At 50.2% G+C, this 5,798-nt stretch overlaps 1 protein-coding gene across 4 annotated transcripts in view; it reads left to right on the top strand.

Annotated features, from left to right (window-relative positions):
- PPP2R5C (protein phosphatase 2 regulatory subunit B'gamma) overlaps positions 1-5,798 on the top strand; it is a 143,141-nt gene that overhangs the window by 46,359 nt on the left and 90,984 nt on the right. The window contains exon 1 of one of the 4 annotated variants that reach the window (XM_025197155.1): positions 885-905. The exons of the other annotated variants lie outside the window; for them this stretch is intronic. The gene's annotated coding sequence lies outside the window, so the exon portion shown is untranslated. Of the gene's footprint in view, positions 1-884; positions 906-5,798 lie in introns of those variants that run through there. 4 annotated transcript variants of the gene reach the window in all.

Genomic DNA, 5,798 nt, shown 5'->3' on the forward strand with positions numbered 1-5,798 from the left:
GTGTGTTATCTTCACTAGGATGTCCCTTGGTCTTGCTGTTGAGTTCTTTTGCAGCCACTAAGTCAGATTTCCCATGGAAATTTCAGCCTTTTGAATTTTGGTTGGAATTGGAATGACGTTTTTAAATTTCCAGCAAAATACTTCATTTGTCATTTGTAGGTTATTTCTTGGTTAAATTTTGATTAAATGGATTATGTTCTTATGAACTATTTCAGTGGAGAACTGCTATAATATTTTCAACTATCTTAATAGGTACGCTTTTTTAAATTAGGTGTCTGCTAAGTATTTTAAGTGTAGAGAAGGCAAAAATTAAAGTGTGGGAGTCCTTGTTTCCTTGAACACGGTACCAGAAATTTTTGTAAAAAATATTTTAAGATTATGGAAATGTGTATATTATTTTTTTACTTGGTGTAAAAAAAATATTTGTATTGGAGAGAAGCAGTGTTTAAAGCTAGTTGCTGCTTTTTTCTTTTTCTTTTTTAATAAATAGCTTAAATACATATTAAAGAAACTAGGAAAATGAGTTCCTGTTTCCTCCATTTGCAAATTGCAGCCTGGCTCTGTTAGTCTTTTCCATCTACTTCAGGGTAAGAGCTTGTGTACAGCCAATTACTATGGAACAGCTGACATGTGATACAGAACAACCCCTTTTTAGCCCAGAGTAGACTGTTTGTGTAGCCATTCCCACCGAGAGCAGGCATATTGGAAAAATTGTAGATCTCTCTTCTCAATGCAAGCATGGCCTACCAGCTGCCACTGATGTAGGGGGAGGAAGAAGAGACACTTTAAACAGTTTCCGTTGTAGATGCAGCTTTCTCTGCCCAGACTTTTTTTTTTCTTCGTGAAGTAATATTCTACTCTTAGGCTATCGCTGTGGAACTGCAGCTAGTAGTTCAAGTGACAAGGTTAGTATAAAGCCAAAGCACAAACATTTTTACCACTGCATTGTCTAATCTACTTTTGCTGTATCCGTAGCAATGCAAGCATTAGCATAGACATTGCCTCAGTGGCCTGCTTTCTCTGTGGTTTTACATCGTCTTTCCATGTTTTCAAGAGGTTTTGTTGAGATAGTGAAAACTGTGAAGGAGAATGGAAACTGTAAGGTTTAGTGAGTCTAACACTTGCAGGATTTTTTTCCTGTAGAGTTTCCATTTTGAGCCTGCTGAAGCACTCTGTTCTAAATGCTTAATTCCTTCCACTCCCAGGGTAGCAACAAGTTTTGAAAGATTTTGTGTAATGCTTTCCTGTCCCGTGTCCACCCCCTCCCCCCACGTACATTTAGGTTTTGTGAAAGATACTTTGACAAATACAATAGTCTCTACAGAAGAGATGCAGGATTGGTAACAGCAACACTGACTTCCCCTTTTATTGTTTTCCCATTATGTTTAGTCTTGAGTTCAGGCACCATTTATAGGTGAGAAGGTGAATATTCTTTGCATTTTTCTTGTGCTTTCCTGTACAGAGTTTTGGAAAGAATGCCAGTGGAAATGGTGATCTGGCAAGGAACGTTCAGATAGAATATGTGGCCTTGTATTTTGGTACAGAGGTGACACACAAGTGTTGACAGTGGGGGGAGGGGACGGGAACAGCTCTGCACCACTGCCAGGCACTGGCTCTGACCATGCTGCAGCCCCACACCCTGCTTGGTGCAGAAATTGTGGTGCCACTGTGACCCCTGCTGCTGCCAGGCCCTGGCTCTGGCTGGTCACAGCCCTGTGCCACACTGTCATTGTGCAGAAGTCTGGGGGGGGAGACTTGCCCTCCTGATACATTGCCAATGTTTTGATAGCTTCAAATGTCCCTAGTCAAGATCTAGGGCCCCATTATGTTTGGTGCTATATAAACCAACATTTCCAAAACCTGATACCACACTTTTTCTGAATTAAAATTGGTGGCGCACCAATTTATACCTGAAAAGGGGGTGGGGAGGCGTGTGTACATGCACACTCTGTCAAAACATGTAACTTATTCCATTCCCCTGCTGGGGGACATCATATCAATGCTGAAAAGTACTGTTAAAAAAATTACACCAAAATATCTTTTTAAGCAAAGGATAGTCTCTATACCAATGGTTCTCAACTAGCCTTACCCCCTTCACAACTTTTCTGAATTTGGCATCCCACGGGAACATCGCTGAGGGTGGAGATAGAAGTGACAATATTCGCCTGATCTGGCCACAAAAAGCATTTTATAGCTGTGACCAAACACAAATGCACGGCTTCAAAAATGGCCAATTGGGTGAAAATGTGACCTGTCATTGCATGAGATATCAGATAAAGATGTTACAAAATCTAGTGTCTTCTGTAACTTTTGTCTGCGTGGAGCTCCCAGGCTGTCGCTGTTTTGACAATGAGTGGGAGAGAATGGGAGCAAAGGGAGTTCAGTCTGGGGGGTTTTCAGCCTCCACGGAGGGTGGGGCAGGTGTATTGCAGCCTGCCTGAGGTGGGCTGGCTCCAATTCACCCACCCCACCCTTCAGCACCAGCTGGGGAGCCCCAAGAATGAGCTTCCTCTGCTGCCTTTCCTCCACTCCCATTCTGAAAACAGCAAGCACTGGCAGAGAGCCTGGCCGTTGCTATGGGAACCTGGCTGCAAGCTCCCAGCACATCTAGATTCCCCTCCCCCCTGGAGCCAGCAGTGAACTTCTGTTTGGTCCGGGGTAAAGTAACCCAGAATGCTTTGCAAAAATCGTTCTCAGTTACAGCTGGGAGCTGCACTTCTGTCTGCACCCTCAGATCTCAATTCAGAAAAGACATGGGGGACAGGGCTTGAGGCTAAAAAAGCTGAGAATCACTGACCTAGCTTCTGCTGCTTTAGGGTGGTCAGGACAGGCCCTCATCCTACCATGCCTTGGTTTTTCCACTGTCTGCCCCCTCCTGAACCATGCTCTGTACCTCTGCGGGCAAGTAGCATTACTATATATCCAGGTTTTCCCAGGCATATTCTCTTTTTGCATCCTCCCATCTCTGTCCAGGTGGTTTTTTAAAATAATAACAAATGTCCAGGATTTTGCTCTGCTCAGCATTGAAGTTTGTCCCGGCATTTCCTGGCTTGCCCCAGCAAGGAGCTGATTGGAGGTAGGGGCATCACATGCATCTGTGTGCGGGCCTGGGAGGGCCAGGGTTTAGGGGCTGTCGGGGGGGGTAGTGTCAGGGGTGTGTGAGGGGATGGGTGTGCAAGGGGTCCCGGGTGCCTGCTGGCGCTGGGTGAATTTGTCTGGGTGCTGGGGCTGCAGCAGGGCAGGTAGGTAGGGGAAGTGTCTGCCCCTTCAGCAGAAGGACGGGGGTGGGGTTCTTTGTGGGCAGTGTGGAGACCAGGGCTGTGGGTCTGGAGTGAAGGGCACCGGCAGGCCTGGAGGAGCAAAGGGCTGCAGGTCAGGATTGAGGGGCACCAGCAGGGCTGGGGGGAGCTGTGGCTTGGGAGTGAGGGGCACCAGGACTGCAGAGGACTGTGGGTTGGGAGCATAGGGCACAGGCAGGGCCAGGAGGCTTGTGGGTCATCTCTTTTTGTCTCTGAGGGGTATCCGCAGGGATGGGGGACGAGGTTTGGGAGTGAGGGGCAGCAGCAGGGCTGGGGGGCTGTGGCTTGAGAGTGAGGGGCAGGGGCAGGGGCAGGGCACGGGCATATCACTGTCCCATCCCCTCCTCCTCCTCCAATCACATTATCACTACTCCCCACAGGTGTCCTCTTGTTTGAAACTGGAAATATGGTAACCATAGAAGCAAAGGCAGCCCCTGCTGCTGAGGCTGCTCCTGCATGCTGGCTACCACTCCCACAGCCCCTCCTGCTGGCCCTGGGAGCAGTGGAGGGTATAAGCTGGGCTGAAAAGCACAGTTTCCTCTGCAGCTGCCTGCTCACAGCAGAGCTACACTGCTTGGAATGGGAGTTGGGGGAGCTGGCACAGGAGCTGGTTGAGGCAGGGGAAGGCAGCAGCAGCAATGGCTGCAGTCCCCCAAGGAGCAGTTGTAGGTACCACTGTAGTAGCCAGGGCAGGAACATGGTGCCAGACTGGGAAGGAGACCACTTAATCTCGTCGTACAGAAGGATTTTGCAGCACTGCTACAAGACAGCTTTTGGGAGTCACTGATATAAATCTACCAGTGTTCAAATGGCATCCACGCTTAGGTCATCTCAGAGGTAGGGACAGTTTCTTTAAACTGACCTCAAGGTAAAATGTGATCTCCATAACTATTAGGAGATCCAAAGGAAACGCAAGTTTTTTAGATGATATGAAAAGTAATATTTACATATTTTTATATTGCTGTTTCTATTTAAAAAAAAATTTACATCATATTTTTGGGATCCCTTGCAGTAGATGCATATAAGAAGTATCATACGAGGGAACTGTTATGCTAGCTAGCTAATCTTTCAGAGTTGGTATATGCAAGTTCTTTTAAAGAAAAACGTTACCATGTTTCAAGAAATCCTAAGTCTTGGTGTTTATTTAAAAGTATGTTGACACTTAATAGGATATGCTTCTATTTCACCAAAATAGTTCACCTTGAGGCAGGCATGGGCAATGCCAATTAGTGACACATGAAGACATTTTCCTTGGCATGCCAGGAGGCATCTGGGGGGAGGAGCTGTGGGCAGGCCGGCCTACTCAACCCATTGGGAGGCGGAAGCTGGAGGAGGGTGGGGAAGGTGGGGACTGGGTAAGAAGTGAGTGCTGGGGCTCTGCGGGCTCAGGTCGTGGCTGGTGGGCAGGCAAGTGGGGGCACTTAGCAGCACCCAAGTTCAAACCCAGCCTGGACCATGCAGCTCCATAGGGACAGGCTGCAGCCACCTTGCATGTAAAGGGATGCCACCTGGCTGAGGCAGGACACCAGGCTTGGGAGGGGCTCCCGGCTCACCCTCTCTGCGCACCGGGCACAACGCAAGCAGGACGAAGCTGCCCCCGGTGCAAGGGCCTGGCTGTGGGAGCCCCCTGGGCCCCAGAAATACCTGCCACAGCTGCCCCAACCTGCCTGGACCCCAGCTTTGCCCACCCAAAGCTCCCCTCCTGGGACTGGGGCCGGGGTCGGTGCTGTGGAGGCCCACTGCACTGCAAGCTCCTGGCCGGCTCAGCCCTGAACACCACCTGTGGCAGCTGTTCTTGGGACCCGGGGGGCTCCTGTGGCCAGACTCTTGCATCAGGGGTGGCGTTGCCCTGCTTGTGCTGTGCCCAGCGCACAGAGAGGCTGAGCCAGGAGCCCCCTCGAGCCTGGCATCCTGCCCCGGCCAGGTAGCATCCCCTTGCAGGCAGGGTGGCTATGGCTCATCCCTGCAAAGCTGTATAGGCCAGGCCCCACCTCGGATGCCCCCCCAGCACCCAGCGTCTGCTAGGCCTCAGGGCAGCCCCCGCTTCCCACCTGGCCCCTGCCCTCTGGCTGCTGCCTTCCCGAAGGCCTGTCTGGGCCAGCCTGCCTGCAGCACCTTCCCCTGCACATGCTTCTCCTTGCACCACCTGGACCCTGCCCTGCCCTGAGTGCCCAGCATTTGGTACTGTGGTGCTGCCCCCGCCTGGGTGGGACGGGACCCTCCTCCCAACCCTGGGCCTGGGCGCTCTCTGCTCCAGGACCATCGCAGAGACCTGAGCAGCCCTGGTAGTTGCTGCTAGTGTGTTGCTGCCTCACTCTGCTGGACACTGCCCTGGACCAGCGGGCCTGAGCCACGGCTGGTAACTATGGGAGATGTGAGTGGCAAGGGGCACCCCTTCTTTCTTTCCTTTTTTTTTTCTTTCTTTTCTTTCTCCCTCTCTCTCTCCTTTTTCTTTTCTTCTCTCTCCTCTCTTTTGTCTCCACTTTTCTTTTTCTCTTT

The sequence above is a fragment of the Alligator sinensis genome, unplaced genomic scaffold, assembly GCF_000455745.1.
Source record: "Alligator sinensis unplaced genomic scaffold, ASM45574v1 scaffold85_1, whole genome shotgun sequence".
Taxonomy (NCBI): Eukaryota; Metazoa; Chordata; order Crocodylia; family Alligatoridae; genus Alligator; species Alligator sinensis.